This window comes from Protopterus annectens, chromosome 15.part0 (genome assembly GCF_019279795.1).
Source record: "Protopterus annectens isolate FY-2018-M chromosome 15.part0, PAN1.0, whole genome shotgun sequence".
NCBI classification, from domain to species: domain Eukaryota; kingdom Metazoa; phylum Chordata; order Ceratodontiformes; family Protopteridae; genus Protopterus; species Protopterus annectens.
In genome coordinates this window covers 125411468-125434022 of record NC_056749.1, presented here as the reverse complement: position 1 = coordinate 125434022, position 22555 = coordinate 125411468, and positions in this window count along the sequence as shown.

Below are 22555 nucleotides of genomic sequence, written 5' to 3'. Positions count from 1 at the left end.
CAGGAAGTGCTTGCACAAAAAACATGGGGACAATTACTGTCCAGCAGTTTATTATAGCACATCACTTGATTCTGTTGCAAAGGGATTCCCACCATGTCTAAGGGCAGTTGCTGCTGCCACCATTCTAGTCGATCTAGCACAATCACTGGTGCTCTGGCATAATCTTACAGTAGCCATCCCCCATTTTGTATCATCTCTTTTACTTGGAATGAAAACTCAACCACTCTTGACTGCATGTCTAACTAAATATGAGCACACATTACTTTCAGATCCATCTATTTCTCTAGTATGCTGTGTGACGTCCCTACACTGGCCCAGTAATCAAGGAGCCTCAATCCTCACCACTGGCAACAGTAAGGAACATACACACTAGGAGGATGACAAGTACACACACACAGTAAAGTGCAATTTCCCTTAAGAGCACACAGAGATTACAGTCAGTCTGGGGCTGGTTTCTCCCTCTTTCTCCAGATCCACAATAAGACTCTCACTGGCACAGCTATAGGGTTGAGATCTCAGCTGAGTGGCCAAGCCAAAACCTCTAGCATCCTCTCTGTCCAACCAGTGCTCCGTGTCCCTGCCCAAGTAGTTCACACACACACACACACACACACACACACACACACACACACACACACACACACACACACACACACACACACACCTGGGAATGTGGGAATGGCTGGCACAGGTTTACTAGCTATGCTCCCTTCTGCCCAGACTATAAGGTAGTTGCAGCTCCACCAGCCAACTCTTTATCAGTTACTCTAAGGCCCTTAATAAAGGATGTCCAATTCTACTGTACAATGTTACTAATAATCCAAATGGTAGTCTGACCAAGAGCAATTCATAAGGGCGGTGCCTCCACAGACGCCCCATTAGCTTGACAAGCCTTATCTGCAAAGCCATGGAGAGGATCATAATGGAACTCATAAATAAAGACATAGGGAACTTGCAGACTTTGGATCCAACCCAGTTTGGCTTTGTCAAAGGCAGATCCTGCCTCTTAAACTTGGTTGACTTTTTCGAGACAGTCACCAAGGCCATTGATGAGGGAAAGGCAGTCCATACAGCCTACCTCGACCTGGCAAAGGCCTTCGACACAATACCCCACTCAGGTATCATCGAAAAACTCATCAGCTTGAATGTAAACCCATACATCACAAGATGGGTTGCAAACTGGCTAAGTGACAGAACCCACAGGGTCAGAGTTGCTGGAGCCATGTCAGACTCAAAGCCTGTCACAAGTGGTGTCCCACAGGGCTCAGTCCTGGGTCCACTCTTGTTCGGCATCTACTTTTCTGAAGTACAAGCAAACACAGGAGGGTTATGGCTGACAAAGTTTGCAGATGACTGCAAACTGGGCGCCATAGTCGAAAACACATCTGACACAGATATCCTCCAGAAGGGCCTCACAGAAACGGATAACTGGTGCCAGAGCCATGGCCTGAAGTTAAACGCCAAAAATGCATAGTCATACCCTTCGGGAAAAACAAGGTTACCCCTAGCTACCATATAGGTGGCAATCCACTGAGCACAGAAAAAGTCATCAGAGATCTGGGGACCCAGGTTGACAGAAGCCTTTCGTTTGACACTCATGTTGCTAAAGTAGTTAGGAAAACCTTCTATATCACCCACCTGATCATGAAGGGATTCACATCTAGATCAAGGGAGGTCATCGTCCCCTGTACTCATCACTCATTAGACCTATGATTGAGTACAATGCCCGCTCGAATGTATCTGACCAGACACCTGCTGCAGCTTGAAAGGCCCTAAAAGTTCCTCACCAAAAGGATAAAGGGTCTCAAAAATATGTCTTATGCTGCCCGACTGAAAGAACTCCAGCTCTATTCAGTCTCATACCGCTTGCTCAGAGGTGACCTGTGCCTGACATATAAGGCCATGTCAAACCCAGATTTGATGAATATGCTTCACCTCAAAAATCTAGATCCCTCAGAACCACAAGGGCGGGAGACTTAAACCTTGACACGGTTATAAATAGAACGTGCTGGAGGGACAGATTCATCACCCAGAGACTCCCTATGCTGTGGAACAAAATCCCGGTACATGTGAGGCAGAGCACCTCTCTGGCCTTGTTCAAGAGGAATCTTGACCAATGGATGGGAGATTGCAGATATACCCCAGGGATTACTTCAGTGTCACTGCTTGACAGAGGCACAGCAAAATGATAGGCATAGTTTTTATTCAAACTAAAGGGGTGGCGAAAGCCACATAACTATGGGCTAGGCTTATAAATGCCCTTGGGCAGATAGCCTAGTATGAACCTATGAACCTATGAAGTCTATTTAGGAGTGGCATGTACAGTGTCACCAAATAGATATGCAAGTACTCTAAAATCTTAAATGTCTCACAAATATCAGACACAAATGTAGATTTAAATATATTTAATAATAAATAGTAAAAGAACAAGACAATACTTAGTAAGTAATCAGTTACATCAGAGTTCAAAATCACAGGAAACATTTAAAACAACATTGCAGGACAGTCTCATATAAATAAAGAAAACATCTAAGCTATACTTTACTATATTCCTATCTAAATCTAAAAGAGTTACTATGCCCTAAAACTTACAGCAAGGCAAGTGCAGAAGGTGATGATGAGTGAATGTTTTCAGATCAAAGACAAGATGCAAAATGCACAGAATCTCTCTGCGAGAGTTCTTAAATTACAATCAAATATTACTGCTGGGATAGCTTGGATGACATCACTTTTTGTCACTTGACTTTAGTTCCCAAACTAAACCCCTCAATGTCAGAAAGTACAAGCATTTTTACCATCTCCCTGTGAAAAATACATATCTGTCAGATGTTTGCAGATCCTGGAAGTCATAAAACAGTAAAACACGTCTACATCTCAAACCTAGTCATTACTTCTCTTTCAAGACAATACAAAAAACTTCTAGCTCTAGACATTATGTCTGTGACTGCACTGAAATTGAGAGATAACTTTTATAGTACAATCATAAAACAATTTAATTTCAACTTATTTTCTTGAAGTTTTGCAAGTTAACCCTCTATGAACTAGTTGCTACTGTAAAAAATATACATTTCCACAGATATATAGTTTATATACATTTCTGTTCTTTTCCAGTAGGGTACTGCACAAACCCTGTTCAACACACACTTCTGTAAAAAAAAGTTTAATATATGCATAACCTATAGTTCTAATACATTTGTAAGACATTTGTAAGACAAGCATATGAATCATGTTGATATTCACAAATGACAAACTCTTTCGGTTTCATTTCTATATAAAACATATTAATATTCAAAAATGACATAGAATTATTTACAAAATTCCAGATAGCTGGGCTGGCAGTATTTCCCTATGTTACATGCTGGTCTGTTCTGAATCCTGCATCTTTATTACCTACTGTTGAAGATGGTAAAGAGCATGATTGGGAGTGCATGACTCTCTGCTTTCTCCTAGAAATGATTTAAAGGACACGCCTATACACGAAGCTGAATTGAACCTATTTGTGGATGGTTCCTGTGGAAGAAATCGAAAGGGACATTTAATTGCAGGGACAGCTATTTGCATTGAGGATAAAATATTGCTTCAACAAAGATTTGAGGGTGTTCATTCCACCCAAACAGCTGAATTAGTGGCTCTGCCAAGTGGTTGTGAATTAGCCAAGGACAAATTGCCAACATTCATATGGACAGTTGTTATGCTTTTGGTGTAGTGCATGGTTTTGGGCAACTTTAAAAGCAGAGCAGTTGCTTGACCTCATTAGGTACTAAAATTAAAAATTCCATTTATGCTAATGATTTTCTAGAGGCTCTTCTACTGCCCAGATAGCTGGCCATAATTAAATGTAGTGCCCATCAAAAGGTTGTAGATAGTATTACAGAAGAAAACAATTTGGCAGATCAAGCTGCTAAACAAGTTGTAGAAGGATTTTCTGCAAACTTTCATGTAATGTTATTGCAAAATTCTAACAGTGATGAGGTGTTTGATTTTAAGAAAGTGTCAGTTTTCCAAGCTGAAGCATCACAGGGAGAAGTTCAGAGGTGGCTCAAGAATGGATGCAACAAATCTGCTGATGCATTATGACAACATACAGAAGGCTGACTGGTGGCACCTGCCTCCTTGCTACCTTACCATGTAAGGGCATATCATTTACCAGCCCATGCAGGTAAAGCAGATTTGTTTAATCAAATTACCCAAAGTTGATATGCCCTCATGTCTCCTCTTTGATACTTCAGTATGTTAATAACTGTGCCACATGCTTACAGTATAATGTTAGCAAAAATCCAAACATTAAGGCTGCATATTTCCCACCACCTTGGGGACCTTTTGTTACTGTGTAGCTGCTGCTAAACTTATGTCATTTACAATATATCCTTGTGGTGTTGTGTATATTTTCTGCATGGGTGGATGTTGACCCATATCATACAGCAGATGCAGCAACTGTTGTAAAAAAAAGCTTATGTATGATTTTATTCCTAGATTTGGTGTACCTTGTATAATTAATAGTGAACAGGGAACCCATTATAACAATTCCCTGATAAAGGAACTATGCAATATTTTTAATACTAAATTGAGTATTCACTGTCCTAACCATGTGCAATCATCTGGATTAGCAGACAGGGTTAATAGGACCCTTAAAAATAATATTTCAAAGATTTGTGCTGAAACAAAACCTTAAATGGTTGAGGCACTTCCCTTAGCATTAACGAGTATGAGCAGTACATTAAATACTGCAAGAAAACTGAGTCCCTATGAGATATTAATGGAGAGACCTATGGCCTTTCCAGCTGCTCCCCCTGTGTCAAATGAAAAATTAACTCTAACAGATGATGTTATACTGTCCTACTGTAAAAGTCTTACCCATTTTTTGCAGCAGTATCACAGAACTGTAAAAGAAGCTCTTCCTCAACCTCCTGACCAGCCCTGTCACCAAATGCACCCGGGAGATTGGGTTTATATGAAAACCTTCCAGAGAAAGAACCATTTGAGCCTGAAGTGGAAAGGTCCTTTCCAGGTGTTTTTAACGACCCTGACTGCTGTACACTGCTCAGAACTACCAACCTGCATTCACTCATCTCACTATATGAAGACCTGCCGTATGGGGGCCCCAGATGAATCACCGTTGCCAGCAAAGGGAGATCAAAGTGAGAAGAAAGAATCATCTGCTCCAGTAATGGACTAAAGGAGAAGATCAACTCAAACATCAATTCATGATGAATCCTGTGACATCAGGTACTTTTGCTTTGTTTTTGTTGCTGTTTTCTTTTATAAGCTGGTCGTGACAAAATAGCTTCCTTTTGGTTCTCCAACAATATGGGACAAACAGTTGGGTGTGTTCACATATACCTCTTCATTCTAGGACAGGAATTCCCGTGATTCCAATCCCTGTATCACAGGTTACATTTGAAAAAGATCATAGTGACACTAATCTAACATGGCGTAACGTGACTAATTTTTCAAAAGTCATGTCTCTTTAGCTTGCAACCACAAATTGCAGGCACACATGTTATTCCACAAATAGGACTGCACCAGTGGAAACCAGTAAATATATCGATACTAGACATGAAAGTGTGTTAAACTCTTTACACTTAAAAAGCTATGACTGAGGGTGTGGCACAAGCATGATAGACAATCATTACTACATTTGTGGTGACCATGCCTACCCTTGGTTGCCCACAAACTGGTTGGGATGTTGTTTTGTGGGCTATATTACTCCTGTTATTCAGCATTTTGTAGACCAGGTAGACTGCAAAATAAATGAGCAGTCCACTGGGCAGAACAAGTATTTTCAGCCGTTGTTCCTGCGTATGGAGTGCAAAGGACAATGCTTGAAATCACCATGCTTGCTCAGATTCTTCAGGAGGTAGTTAACCATACTGCATATCACATCAGGATGGCAAATAGAAAAATTACTGAAATGCAAACTGTGGTGTTAAAAAAATGACTGGAACTCAATATAATGCTTGGTGCGAAAGGGGGGTTATGTGTCCTCATTTGAAGTTGTTATTCTTATATTAGTGACTATCATGATGAACAAGAAAAGCTTGCCAATTTCATCGAACAGAGGGCCAAGGACCTGGACAGCACATCTAAGCAATGGACACTTTTCAGATGGTTGAGCAGTGTATTTGGTAACCTGGAAACTAGCATATTACAAGGCATCATTATAATAATTGGTATTATTCTTTTAATTGTTTTGATATTTTCTGTTCTAAAGGCTGTAATTGCAAAATGTCTAAACTCACCTGCACTTGAAATGCCATTTAAGAAAGTATTTGGTAATGAAAACTCAATCACTGCAAATGATGAATATTATGATGCTGAAGCCTATTTTATCAAGTTAAGAAAAATCAAAATATAATTACGTGTATTGTGTGACACTAATAGTGTCAAATGGGGGAATTGTTATGGAGAATGTATTGTCTCAATTATTCTTCACAAAATGTATATTAACTTCCAGTTTTCTTCACAAATGCGTCAAATAAGATGTTTATAATATGTTTATGTTAGGAATCACATGCAATGCAGAATCACAGATGTTCATCTAAGTTGTAGTTTATATTTCAAGTGTTTTACAACTGTATTCTCTCTAATGTCACATTATAGTATACTGACAGGAAAAGTAAGTGCTGAAGGAGTTAAGGGATGTTCACTATGTTTTGAAGAATCTGGTTCAAATGTTAATGAAGGAAGGAAGGAAAGAAAACATTGTGTCAGGAAATCTTGTAAGTTCTGGCCTCCACAGGGGGGATGAGTTATTGCACGGATTTCTGTATAGATAATGTACACTGGTACTAAATGGGACAAGATCGAAGGGCAGATTCCTAAACCCAGATGGTCTATGTTTTTGAGAGGACTAATCGAAGTGTTCATGTGAAGCTCTAAGCGAGAATCATGAGGGCATATAATATTTTTAAATTTATTGATTTGTTAACCAGTATGTAACGTCAGCATTCTGCATGCGTGTAACTGATAAAAATGGTATATAAACTGTATGTTTCTTCTGCTCAGGGAGACTGATCTAAAGATTTGAGTAAGCAGTCTCCCAGCACTGATGGTATAGAATCAAAGAGTAGTTTGCACATCCTGAAGTGTTTTTTTTTTTTTTACTCAAGACAGAAAAGGTAACTCTTTGTTATTTATTTATTGCTGCACTTTAACTCTACCTCCTATTAAGTGAGGGCATAGTTAATTTCCAATCTCTCTGAAACTCAGAGAGCACGGTGGCCTATGTGAAAGTGTTTACGGAAACCATATACAAGTGTGTAAATAACTGCCTAGAAACAGCAGGACTAAACCAAAATAAACAAACTCCAAAATGAGCCATCTTGATGGATCCCCAGTATAACTAGATTGTACAACAACAGAAATAAAATCCTGTCCAAAAATATGAAGGCCTATGATCAAAAGACAAAAAACTCCCCTCATCCGTCTCAACAGGCAACTCGGGGGAATAATAAAGTCCACCAAATCCAACCTCCAGGCAAAAATAGCCTCCCTGGCCAAGGATAACTATAAGGCATTTTTCAGTTATGTATGCAACCTTAAGGGGAACACCCAACAGTGTGCTGCACTAATAGTAAATGGACTCCCTATTCCAAACTAGAGGATATAGCAAACTTTCTCGCTGATAAATTTAGCTCCAATTTCAACACCAGTTACCCCCCCAGGAAATACATTCTACCATTTCACACCAACTGTTACTAAGGAATAGGTCCTCACTGCACTCTCCAGAGCTAAAAAAATGCATTAATGGGTACTGATTATATCACAGGATGCCTCCTAAATAGGTTAAATGTGACCTGTCATGGCCACTAGAATCTCTGTTCAGCCACAGACACCACCAGACAGGTTTCATCCCTATGGAATGAAGGACTGCAATTGTCATCCCTCTACACAAAGGTGAGCCATCAACAGGCCCAGGGAACTACAGACACATAAGTTTGATTAGTCTTATATTCAAGGACATGGACAGAATTATTGTGGGTGTGATAAACAAAGAGGCAGAAAATCTTCAAACACTGGACCCATCCCAGTTTAGTTTTGTCAAGGGCAGGCATGACTACTAAACTTGGCTGACATTTTGAGAAGGTCACTTCAGATATTAATTGAGAGCAAAATAGTAAATACTGCCTACCTTGACCTGGTAAGGGCATCTGACATAATGCATCACTCAGACATTATAAATAAACTCACAAATTTAGGTATAAATCCCTATATGACCCAATGCATAGCCAAATGGCTCACAGATAGGACACATGAAGTTAACTTTGCAATCCACCTCCACCAAGAGGCAGGTTACTAGTGGTATCCCACAGGGCTGAGTACTGGGACTTTTCCTGTTTGGAATATAATTCTCTGAAGTCAAGGCAAATGTAGAGGGCTTTTGGTTGACCAAATTTGCTGACAACTTCCAAATTGGGTGCAATCATTGAATCCCGCAAAGATGTAGATATCCTCCAGGAAAGTCCGACATAGCCAGCCAGAGCCATGACCTAAACCTCAATGCAAAAAATGCATAATTATATCCTTTGGAAAGATAGCCACACCTGCAAATTACAACATTGATAACACTCCACTAAGAGTAGTCCCATTGGTAAGGGACTTGGGAACTCAGGCTGACAGTAACCTTAGCTTTGGTCACCATGTGTCCATGGTAATAAGAAAATCCTTCTACATGGCAGAACTTTTATGTCAGGGCATGGCATCCAGATCTAAGGAGATCATAGTCCCACTATACTCAGCCCTCATTAGACCAATAAATGAGCACAGTGCACCCTTCAGCATGTACCTGAGCAGGCATTTGCAACAGCTGGAACTGCCTGAGAGGTTTCTCACTAAAAGAATACAGGGTGCAAATAAATATATCCTATGCAGACTGCTTCAAAGCCCTGTCCCTGTACTGAGTCTTCTACAGACTACTGAAGGTGATCTATACCTAACCTACAAGTTATTATCTGATATAGCCCTGATAGAGCTACTATACATTTGCAAGGATCTAAACCTTGTCTGCAACATAAACAAATGTTGGAGGGTCAGGTATATGTCTCAGTGATTACCCCTTCTCTGGAACAGACTTTTCATTCACATGAAACTCAGGTCTTCCCTAAGCCTGTTCAAATGCAATTTGGACCAATGGATGGGAAATTGCAAATTCACCCTTTGCTTGTCACCTGTGGCTCTTATGGACAGGGGCAGTTTGTATAAGCCCTAAGGCACAGGCATATACCAAAGCCATTCTATCCTGTTGACAAAATTGTAGAATGAATGGCTAGGCTTAAAAATAATTTAGGGATGTTAGCCTAGTATCCTCCTATGGTTCTGTGTTCCTATGTATTGTAAGTTAAAAGTTCCATGTAGGGTTTTTATTGCCCAAAAAGACAAGTGAAGTAAGCGCTTTCATCTTGCTTCAATGAACAAAACTTCTTCAGATAAATTCACACCACCAAATACATTTAAATTAATCAGTAAGTCACATGACCTGCTAATTACAACCTAAAAGATATATCCTAAAGAATATATAAAAATATATATTTTTTCTTTTTTTTTCTCTAAAACAATCGACATACAACAAGCCTAACAAGACAGTGAACTTCAATAAATTTTAACCCCATAAAATTAAATCAATTAATGATACAATTCAAATAATACACAAACGTGTGTAAACAGTACATATAACATGAATAATTGCTACCTTTGTAGACTTCTTAATTTTAAGATGCAGGCTAAGGACCATGCATCATTTAAGCCTGGTTGGCTATAAGAATTTAACTTTATTTGCCATAGTAGTTCCTGTAATTCTAATTTTAAGGAAAGGGGGCCTCCTCTGGGGTCCTGTTCTACCTGACTGATAACTCTAAAGCAAAAGTTGTGGTCAGGGTGTTCATGTACATGTTTGGCTAACGCATTCTCCAACTTTTGTTTTTTTAATACTATTAATGTGCTTATATACCCTGTCCTTTAACTTGTGGTCGGTTTTACCGACATTAAAACAGGAGCACAGTTTACAGGTAGCTAAATAAACTACACTTTTGGATCCACAATTAAACCTTTTATTACAGGAATACCTTTTTCCTCTAATGTTGAAAGTTGTTACAACCTCCATGAATCTACAATATGGGCAATTCTCACATTTGTACATGCCCGGTGCCCTTACTGTCATGGTCTTTCCTCTCTCCAACAAGCTTTTCAAATTGGATCCCCTCTTATATACAATACTAGGTCTTAACCCCACAGTAAGTTTCAGATCCTCATCCACAATTATTATATTCCAATTTTTGTTCAAAATTTGTCTAATGATGGAAGTATCTAAACTAAATGGTGTAATCCCTATATAATTCATTGTGTTAACTAACAATTATTTCATGTTTGAAAGAAGGTACTACTTACAAAAAATGGGTGTTGCAATGGGCTCAACTTGTGGGGCAAGTTTTGCCAACCTGATGATGGCCCATTGGGAACAACACTTTGTTTTTAATAACGACTTATTTAAGAGAAATATTTATTACTACACCCGGTACTTGGACAATATTTTTATTATGTTTGATGGTGATATTGAAGATATTGCGAAGTTTGTAAAATATCTGAATGACTACACACAATTTTTGGTTTTCACTTATAATGTGGCTATAGAACGTGTTGCATACCTTGATGTGGAATTATATAGGGATAAGGACCGCAAGATGTATAAGACTAAGCTCCATAGGAAACCCACTTATTCTAATTCATTCCTTCATTACTCGAGTAGTCATCCACAGCAACAGAAGAGATCTGTTGTGAAGGGCCAACTGGAGAGGGCAGCTCATATGGTGTCTGAGGATATTGAGTTCTTTGACGAATGTCAAACTTTGTGTGACATGGTTTTGAAATGAGGGTATCCCTTACAATTGATAGACAGATTGGTGAATGAAGTAAAATAGATGAAGGCAAATGGGGTTTTCAGTCCTATCCTGACACTAAGACGAAGCCTGGACAGAATAGCTGTTCTGGATAGAAGGTTTATCCAACACGAAAGGCAAAATACATTTAATACCACATTTATTACACCATTTAGTTTGGATGCTTCCATCATTAGGCAAATTTTGAACAAAAATTGGAATTTAATAATTGCGGACGGACGAGGATTTGAAACTTACTGTGGGGTTAAGACCTAGGATTGTATATAAGAGGGGATCCAATTTGAAAAGCTTGTTAGAGAGAGGAAAGACCATGACAGTGAGGGCACCGGGCATGTACAAATGTGAGAATTGCCCATATCGTAGATTCATGGAGGTTGTAACAACTTTCAACATTAGTGGAAAACGGTATTCCTGTAATAAAAAGTTTAATTGTAGATCCAAAAGTGTAGTTTATTTAGCTACCTGTAAACTGTGCTCATATTTTTATGTCGGTAAAACCAACTGCAAGTTAAAGGACAGAGTATATGAGCACATTTATAGTATTAGAAAACAAAAGTTGGAGAACGCGTTAGCCAAACGTGTTAATTGAAGCAAGATGAAAGCGCTTACTTCACTTGTTTTTTTGGGCAATAAAAACCCTACGTGAAACTTTTAACTTACCTTTGCCTTTGTTTTTTTTATTTTGGAAGTGTTTTTATGTTCAATACCAGTTTGCCCTTCCTATGTATTGTAAATGTGAGTCTGATAAAGCCAGAATGCTTTCCAAGTCATAAAACAACCTGTTATCCATGTAGTTATATCTTGCTCTATTTACATAGTGTTGCAACATTGCATCCACGTTAAGTCTGGCAACTTAAACTGAGCTTGGAGAGCAAGAAAATAGTAAAACTAAGCACTGTGAACCTGTAGCCCAGAATGGTTACACTGTAATTGTTGGTTTCACTACCCAAATGTAGCAAAATGTTCAGAAGCACAGAAATGTAGCAGAACAACTAAAAGAATGACAATGCATTGGAGTACAGTGTTACACACTGAAGGCAACATTACTGCGTCTGTGAAGCATAATGTTCAATGAAGTCTGTTGAGTTAGCATATACGTAGACTCCAGCGCATTATCAGTAATCACAGGTACATTTTGAGCAATTGTATAAAAGAAGTAAATGGAGGAGATCTGTGGTGCAAAGGGATAAAGCCTTGACTGTGACCCAGGTGAGCTGAGTTCATTTAGTGAGTCTGGCACCTGAGGAGTCTGCAAAGAAGCTGGGAAATGAAGTGGTATTTTTAATAGCACTCCCATCCCTAAGAAGGGAAGGCGTAACACTGAGGATATCCACCCTGGCTTAATAATACTGAGGCACACACCATCACTTATTTTTAGTCTTCATAGCCTAACATTATTGTATGTTAGGTATGGAGAGTGGGACTTGGGTAGAGCATTAAAAACAGCCTTATAGCTGTAAGTATGATGCTGTGATGGGATGCCTCTCTCTCCTCACAGACTACAGGATAAATGTCAGATGAAGTCCAAGGGATCAGGTTATTCTTTGCATCTGACAATGAGGAGAAGCAAGAAAGGTAGCTTAATGCAAGCCGCAAATAGGTCAAAAATGTATGTTTTTCTTTCGGCTTTTCCCGGTTAGGGGTTGCCAAAGAGGAACTCCGGTCCACTAATGATTGGCAGTCGATTTTTTTTTTGAGGTGCCAGCCCGATGCTCAACCTTCAACGAAGGCATGCCCATTCACTCATGTCTTTCGAATGCCACTCGACCATGGGAAGGACATGCAGACTCCACACAGAAGACACTCCAGCCAAGAATCGAACGGGAGAACCTCTTGCTGTGAGGCAACAACGCTACCGCTGCACCACCGCGGCTTACTATAAATAGGTCAAAAACATATAATTTAAAAAAAAGCAGTAAATAGAGTCAGGAAACAGCCGCAAGAAAATGTTACGTTTATCTGGTTTTGCCTTAGCTAAGAAGGCAGCAGAGCAGTATGTGAATCAGGGGGAAGTACCAGTTCTTATTCTTAATTATATCACTGGCAAAGGTAGGTTGGATTGGCATCAGCAATTTGATTGGCACCATGTAGATCCTGGGCTGAGCCTATCATTGGTCAATGTTTGATCTGTGCTTCCCCCAGTAAACAAATTTAAATAAATGAAATAAATAAACAGGAGTAATAGAGTTCACACAGGGGCTGAGCTACTCACCACACACCATAAAGTATTAGAATGATACCAAATCCCAACAGTGTCATTTATTATTTATTTGTTAATGGATAATGATGGAGTGGCAAGAGACACAGATATAAACACTGTTAAAAAAATAACAGTGGAGAAAAGTGTATTATATAATGTACTAACTCAACAAGAGGAAATCTCCTTGCAGCTAGCATTCTAAAATCAGCACAAAATGAAATACTAAATGAAATAACTGAAAAATGTCTGCCAATGTTTGAATGTCTGCATCACTCCTAGGCATTCTACAGATTTAGTAAAAGACATGCCTAGCGGTGCAAACCTCGGCTCTAGATGACTGTCACTGTTCAAGTGACACACCGACCCCAAGTACAAAAATGGGAAAAGGGGTTGTGATGGGTAGTTGTCATAAAATCAATAGCTCAATACCTTCATTGCACAAACACCTGCAGATAAACGCAGAGATAAGCTAATGAATGTTGTGACTTCAACAATAATTTGATATGGACTCTGTGTGAAAGTGATTATATTTCTTCCATGCCACCCCTAATCAAACCTGGAGCATGCTCAGAGAGACACACTGTCAAACGTAAACAGAAAAAGATCAAAATAAATAAAGGCTGGGAATGTCCCATTAATGCAATGGCACTTTATACACTTATGAATCCTATCAAATTCTCTCCCAGCCATTACTTTTACCTGCACCACTCACAGGTATTGCCCAATTTTCCCTACCTCCTTTTTTTTTATCAATGTCTCCCTTTGTTTGGTCAGCCCACATTTTTAATAGGGACCAATAAATGTGCAAATGCCCAGATACTGCTTGAAAATTCTGGTTCCCATATCTTGCCTTGTTGTTGCTTTTATTTATTTTAATTCATCCTCACCATATTCTTCAAATTTGACCCTCCTTTTTTTTACCTTTGACCCTCACTTTTCTTCTCCTACATTAAGGCCAGAATCACCTGACCTAGACAACTCCCTATGCTTTCAGCAAGGGGTCACTGCATATTACCTTTACTGCATGTGCATATTCAATTAACAAAAATATTCACATCCTTAAGGAGTTCAGTGTCCAGTACTGACCTCTGTGGTATCTCACAGATGTTTTTTTCTAGAACTAATAAGTCCGCAGTGTATTACAAAAGCATCTTTATGGTGCCAGTACTGTTTTAGTTGGAAGCAGGAGTATACATATTTTTTTTTCTTTTTGCAAAGACTGCAAAACTATTTTTTGCTCAAATATAACTGCTAAAGGATTTCTGAGAACACATGCACCTGCACACTCAGTAATCATTTTGAACACACACAAGAAGACGTCACAGCTTAAAAGATGGCATCTACAGTGAAGTGTACTGCTCAATTACATTTAATCTACATCCAAATTTATAACACAAAGTTGTCAAAGCTACAAATGGAGCAGATTTCACAAAAAATGCATACTCCAAAAAAAAAACAAATCTTCAGTGCTTGCAAAGATGTATCATATTCCAAATGACTGGACATGTAATTGTTCTCTAAACTGAAAACCACTCTGGCAGTTAGATTTATGTTGTGTAGAAATAAGGTGTCAGTACGTTAGCAATATAGTGTCTTACACATCACTATGTATGAATATTTTTAGCTCTGCTAAGAACTTACCAAGATAATGGTATAGCATGTTTGAAGTATCTGTTTCAGTTGCAGAAATATAGACAGTTCCTTCCTGACTGCCTTCTCAGCATAGCAGCTGGTAGAAAGCAGAAAATGCCACAAGCTACCTCATTAGCACGGTTTTGAGACTTTTGTCATGGTGTTAGCCTTGTAGAACTATAAATCTGTCACAAACCTTCTTGGTCTGAAGTCTTCACTCTGTTGGAAGTACCTGATTCTTAACTTTTCAAATATACTTCTTCACCTTTCATGCATCACTAAACTTCAAAGTGCAAGGCACTTAAATAAACCAAATAGCCAATATTCAAAATGCATTGCAAGTGTTTTAATAAAATCTGGACACAGCTATAACAAACTACTCAAGTAAGCAATGCATACTTGTTAACACAAACTAAAGACTGTTGAAACTCTCCTAGGTTGTGAATGCTTCTGTTGCACTTTTCTGATGTAAGATTCAACAAACCTTAAACAGACTAAATGACAACCTTCACAAATGCTTCCTATAGTCAGGCCCCAGAAATACAAACATTTCCAATTTCCATTCAAAACAGTAGGTAAATGAAAACAAATAGCATGGTGTTAAATAGTTTCAGGGCTTTGTTATTGTTGTGCTAACTAGGTAAGCTTTATCAGGGATAAATGCCTCTTTTGGGGGATGACCTAGTAACTAAGGCCTTTTTTGTCACTTGTTTAGTTAGACAGTATGTAAATGGAAGTTGCGGGTTTAAAACGAGGGAAACACAAAAGAGCTCATTCTCAAAATCATTGTCTTATGCCTGTAAGACATGCTGTCAATCTATTCTTTGAGTGATACTGAAAGTCATATTTTGAATGATCTCATGTTTATGCAAGTTCTGGTCTGGGCAGACACTGAATTCCATCGAAGGACATGTAACCATGAAAATGTGGTTTGTAAAAAAACAGTGCAAAACATGGAATGATGTATGCAATGAATAGTACAGAACTTATACAAAAACTTAAACAAATACAGTAAATGTAATATGTTGTAGTATATTTAATTTATACTTATTTATTCATAAGCTAAAAATGTTTAACCACATTTCTCTTCACATTATACCACCTGCGTACCTTCAGTGAAAACTGTATTCCTAATTTAAGAATGTTTTGGTATGGCTTTATATTAAATTGTTTAAATCCTTATCATTTAAATGTATTAGGTTTATGTAACCTCTGTACAATAATTTCATTAATTTGAAAAAAGTTCAGGAAATATATGATACAGTTTTAATATTCTGTGTAAACATCTCCCCTGTCCGTCTTGCCAGTGAATAGTAATTCATATTTCTGAAGGTAGTAAAAGTATATAGATTCATAGGATATTACTAGGCTATTGACCGAGGGTTTTTACAAGCCTAGGTGTTAAATCCCAATATAATACTAGATGAGAGATATCTATGCCGAAGGTTTTTCTAGCAAGGACTGCCTGTGTACAGGAGAGAACCCGGAGCAATCTCCAGCAGAAATTTACAGTTTCCCATCCAGTTGTTCAGGTTGCACTTACACAGGGTCATGGAGGTGCTCTGCTTGATATGGACTGGAAGCCTATTCCAGAGGAGTGTCAACCTCTGAGAGATGCCTCTGTCTCTCCCAACAGGTCCTGTTTATGTCACAGGCTAAACTCAGGTCCCTGGAACAGGTGACTAGTCCCATTTGAATTGTAGATGTGCAGCATTTCCATTAGATTTGGGTCAGAGATGGCCCTGTAAACCCGACACAAGTCACCTCTGAGTAGTCTATACACTACTGAGTACAGTGACAGTGACTTCAGTCTGTCCGTATAAGACTTGTGCTGGAGACTCTGAATTTTCTTAGTTAGAAATCTGTGAGGTCTTTCAAGTTGCTGCAGGTTTCTGGAATTGTAAATACCAAAGGGAGTATTATATTCAATAATAGGTCTGATGAGGGACAAGTACAGGGGAGTTATAACCTCTTTTGGCTTTGAGGCGATGCCTTTGCTAATCAGGTAAGTGACGTAGAATGCCTTGCTCACCACAATAGACACATGGTGGTCAAAGATGAGATCACAGTTGACTTGTGTTCGCAGGCATCTCACTACAGAATTGGTACTTAGGGTATTATTGTTTATTTTATAATTAGCAGGGACACTGTTTTTACTGAAGGGAATGATGATTCATTTTTTAACATTTAGTTTAACACCATGGCTTTGGCACCAATCTGTGGTCTGTGTAAGCCCCTTTTGAAGTACACTGACATCGCTAGGGGATTCAATGAAAGCATCTAATTTGTAGACATCCACAAACTTGATTAGCCAGAGACCTTCCATTCTGGCCTGGACTTCTGAGAAGTATATGCCAAACAAGAAGGGGCCCAGAACTGACCCTTATAGGACCCCACTGGTGACAGGTCTGCTGGTAGAAGTTGTTGTCGACCTGTGAGCCAGCTTGCAACCCACCTGACAACATAGGGGTTGGTATTCAGCTGGGTTAGTTTATGAATGACACCTAAATGTGGGATAGTGTTGAAGGCCTTGGCCAATTCAAGATAGATTGTGTGCACACCTTTGCTCTCATCTATGGCTCTGGTCATGCTCTCGAAGAGGTCCACCAGGTTTAACAGGCTGCAGCTGCTGTTTTAACTTGAACATTAAGAGCTCTATGCACCTCAGGCCTCACAACCGTCATCACAATTAATGCTATTATGTCTTATGCAGCAATGCTTCCTAACTGCATCACCTGTCACAATATTCCAACAAACATATATGGACGAGAAACACTCTGCAATACATTATGCCAAGAGTGACAGTAGGTGGCGCTGGAAGAGACGAGTCAGAAACCAAATTATTACTGTCACTCTAAATCAAAGTTACAGCACAATAAAGGGCATTAGTATGCTGTTCCGCCTCACCATCATTGTTTCTGAATGTGAAATAAATGTGAAAAAAGCTGCATGAAGCTGCTGGGCTCACCAAGTACAAGGTGAAGGGTGACGGTTAGCTGCAGCAACAACCATGTGGTGGGCAGCAAGACAGAGTAATGAAGATTAGATGGAGGTAATGGAAACTGAGTGTGGTTCATAGAATGTCATCTCACCGCTGAGAAAGGACCCAAGGGGCATGAAGGATGTTAAAGTACCAGCTAGATTTAACTGGCCTTACCTGTACCCAACTGGTGTTGATAATGGGTGACTTGAATGCACATATCGAGACAGACAGAACAGGATATGAGGACTACCTAGGTCCACATGGGTGGGGCAACAGGAATAAAGAAGGAGAAGCCATTCTAGACTTCTTTCTGGAAAATGGCTTGATAGTAGCCAACACATGGTTAAGAAAGAGAGACCGTCACAAGATCACATACAACAGTAGTCAACATGCAACTCGGGTAGAATTCCTCCTAGTAAGAAAAAGGCACTTGGGCAGAATCCATGATTGCAAAGTCATCCCAAGTGAAACAGTTGGCCCACAGCATAAACCACTAGTTGCCACAATCAGCTGCAAGCAGTGGTCAGAGAAGGCTCTAAGGTCAACAGAGACCAGGCTGAAGACCTGGAAGTTGACTGCAGAGAAAGTACAACAGTTCAAGGAATTACTCAAGGCTCTAGCACCCCAAGAAGAGGAGGAAATAGGTGGAGTTGAAGAAGAATGGTAGCACTTAAAAGCAGCATGTGTTAGGACTACAGGAAAGATATGTGGCCGAGCCAGGTATGGAAATAAGGTACATAAGGAAAGCTGGTGGTGGAATGCAGAAGTCATCCAAAGAAAAAAGGAGTGCAGGAAGAAGTGGGAGACAGAAAAGACTGACCAGGCTAGGAAGGACTACTGGCTGGCTAACAAAGAAGCTAGGAAAGAAGTTGAAGTAGCAAAGAATAGGGCATCGGAGGCACTGTATCAGCTTCTGGAAAGTGACTCAGCAAGGGGCACAAAGAAACTATATCAGGTTGCAAGGCAAAGACAGAAAGATAAAGAAGATAGTCAGACACCCTTCATAAGGGATGCCAGCAACAACCTGCTCAACAGTCCAGAGGACATCAAAGGCAGATGGAAGGAGTATTTCCAGCAGCTTCTGGATAAAGAAAACCCCACAGAACCTGTACTGCCCCAGAAACAGCCTACGATGAAAGAAGAGGAGGACCCATCCTAGTAGAAGTAAGAACAGCACTAAGGAAGATGAAGACAGGGAAAGCAGCAGGTTCAGATGAGGTCACAGCAGATGTGATAAAGATGCTGGGTGAGATAGGGGAGAAATGGCTCCTGAGGGTACTAATAGCAGTGTGGAGAGAAAGGCGTATCCCAGATGACTGGAGAATAAGCATACTTCTGCCAGTGTACAAGAACAAATGGGACATCCACAACTGTGGGAAGTACAGAGGCATCAAACTCCTATCACACTGCATGAAAGTTCTGGAGAGGGTGACTGATAAACGGATACGCAGAGTAGTAGAATGTAAGATGGGAGATGAGCAGTTTGGAATCAGATCAGGATGCAGCACAACTGACCCAATGTTTGCATTGAGACAGATACTTGAGAAGAAGCTAGAGATGAGGAGAGAGTCCAAATGGGAATTTCTAGACTTGGAGAAAGAGTATGACAAGGTCTCAAGAAAGCTGATCTGGGCAGTACTGCGATGGTTTGAAGTCCAAGAAACATTGGCAGAATTAGTGCAGGCTATGTACAAGGACCCAATGACTCAAGTACGGACAGTGTTCGGCCTCACAGAGGGGTTCCCAGTGGGTGTGGGTGTACATCAGGGTTCAGCTCTGAGCCCGCTGCTGTTCATACTGGTGATGGACTACATTAGCAAACAGGTTGGAGGGGAGGGGGTCAACAAAGTTTATGTATGCAGACGATGTGGCAGTACAGGGAGACTTTGAGCTAAAACTTTGGCAAAGGATAGGAGAATGGAATGCAAATCTGAAGGAACATGGGATGAAACTAAGTACAGATAAGATGGTGGTAATGGCAGCAAATTGGGGAAATCAGAAGAAGCTGAGAATAGAGACAGAAGGGAAGATAGTGGAACAGGTAAACAGCTTCAAGTATCTGGGAGGAGTAGTTAAGGAGAAGAGTAGTTTGAATGAAGAGGTCAAAGCTAGAATGAGAGGGGCTGCAGCCACCTGGCATAGAGTATCAGGTGTAGTCTATGACAGAAGAATGCCAAAGAAGCTGAAAAGTAAGGTGTACAAGACAGTGGTGCAACCAGTACTACTGTATAGTACAGAAACCTGGGCAGTAAAGGCAGAACAGTTGAAGAAGCTAGAGGTGATGGAAATGAAGTGCCTGAGAAGGGTGATAGAATGCACAATGTGGGACAGATGAAGAAATGAGGACTTAAGAACAGAAGCCAAGGTAGCTCCAATTGCAGAAAAGATCAAAGAAAACAGATTATGGTGGTTTGGGCACATGTGTAGAAAAGACAATCTGGTGAGGAAGATTTGGGACAGACAGGAAGAAGGTAACAGGAAGCGAGGACATCCAGCAAAGAGGTGGATGGACTGTGTGAAAGAAGATCTGCGACAGTAAGGCATGAGTGTTGAAGACGGCAGGAGTGTGGCACTGAATCAAGAGAGCTGGCGACAATTAACATGATACCATGACCCCATGTAGAAAAATGAGAAAAAGGGGGCTGTTGCTGCTGATGACCTGTACCCATAGCACTGGTACCAAAACCAGACTTCTTGGGCAGGACGATCTCTTTCCACCTGTGGAGCTGGTGGAGCTGACCTTCAGGAGAGGTTGTATGCTCTTTTGGGAATATTCATAAAACCCACCAACACACATACATACATACATACATATACACACACACACACACACACACACACACTTCATTGGATGCTGTTCATTTGCAGTTTGTGCCTGTAAGTAAGAGGATCATCTCAAAGTGACTTAAGAGTTGCAGAAAGAAAACTATATTATTGGTGCATTTGTATCTAATTACTGAGCCTCCTTAGAGACCAATGGTGTGGTGTTTGACAGGGTACTACCTAGGAATTCTGCAGCTTTACTGGGAGAGTTCAACACACATTTGAGGAATGATGGAGATACACAGAGGGAGGTGATCAGAAAGGGTGGGTTGTCTGATCTGGACTGGAATGGTAAACTGAATTTAGACTTCAGTGCAAGTCATGAACAGTTCATAACAAACACCATGTTCAAACACAAGGATGCCTATAAGTGTACTTAGTACCAGAGAAGCATGTGCCAGTGTCACATCATCAGACTGAAGGCATACGATTGGGTACCAAGGCCAAGAGAGGCATAGCTCTCCCAACCTTCCATCTTCAAAATGTAGAACGTTACATCACACTAAATAGAACAAATGGACAAAAATATGGAAAACATACTAACAGCTTCAGCTGGCAAGTTCAAAGCAGGGTTATTAACTATTTCTTCATATCATCATACCTAAAAAGAAGTATTTTGATTAATTAATAAGACTTAATATTATTCAGTGTCACTTATCGTGGATATTAATTAATGTAGGCCTAACTGTTTCACTTTGTAAGAGTACAGAGCACAGACTTTTTAAAACTCAAAATGAGGAACATTCTTTATAACAAAGTGCAGTCAAAAGGTATGAAGAGTGGTACTGAGCTGTTAAACTCATCACACATTAGTGGTTAGTTCAGTCAGAAGGCTGCGGAAGCAGCTAGAGAGACACAAGAAACCAAAACGTAATGAAAGCATTGTGGGAACTCTTAACTGACTCTTCTGTGTAAGCCAAGTTCAATTAACACATCAGGAAAAACATTAACCATGCCAGCTCTATGGCTTAGAGAGAGTTATTTCACACATTGCTGCATGTGACCTAAAACTGTTTAACAGCTTGGGTGCCTGTAAGAGCTGGTCAAAGATGATGGCAGTAAGTGGCTTCTGCCATGTAACCCATCCTAGGTGACACTGGGACAACACAAGGGTGACACCTAATGGGATCACTAGGTGTTACTGCAGGTGATGTCCAAACCTGACATACCTGTAGTATCAAGGTGCAGTCTCACTAGAATCTGAAGAGAGCATGGCATATGGAGGCATGCTTCCCCTGATGAGAACTTAGAGGAGCTGCCAAGGGGGGGAGAGGGGGGATACTCCACATGGAAGAAAGTAGGCCATCCACCAGGATCAGCAAGTTGGCCTGCTCCCTATCACCCAACTCTCACAGAGAGCCATTTGGTGCTTTTGAGCAAGAACAAATGGGTTCTTGGCTCTCATCTAACCCAGGAATGCCTGGCACCAATCCTCATGAATGTGATGATTAGATTTAAGTACAGCAGCCACTGGGCATGGTCCTGGAGAGCACAAAAAAAACAAACAGCTTCTCTAACATACTTTGGGAGATAAAGGGCAAGGAGTCTAAAAGGACCCTGTTTATGACCCCAGAAATTGTGGCACTGACAAGCTTCCACAGTCAAACGGTGGATGGTAATTGTTATTGTAGTTCTCCTAGAACTTACTTGTGGACACAAGGTTAAAGAAAGGGGCCTCCCATGCAGGGCAAGGAAGGCAGCAGCTGCAGTAGATACAGAACTGAAGGCCTGAGTGTGAAATTCGGTAAGAGCATGGAGAATGACCTTTACATGGCCTCCTAGTGATTCTGGCAAATACTATTTTCAATAAGGTGGATAAAGTCTAGCCTTTACAGAAGATACAGACAAGATGCAGAAAGATCACTTTTAGGAACTTCTGAATGCAGTGGCAATGCTCTCCTTTGAGAAGGCAACATCAATACCAGATGGTGACATTTTAATCCATTCTGGTAGAAGAGGTCACCTAGGTAATTTTACAATTCTGCTCTGGAAAGGCTGAAAAATTGGATGAGATCAGTCTAGAAA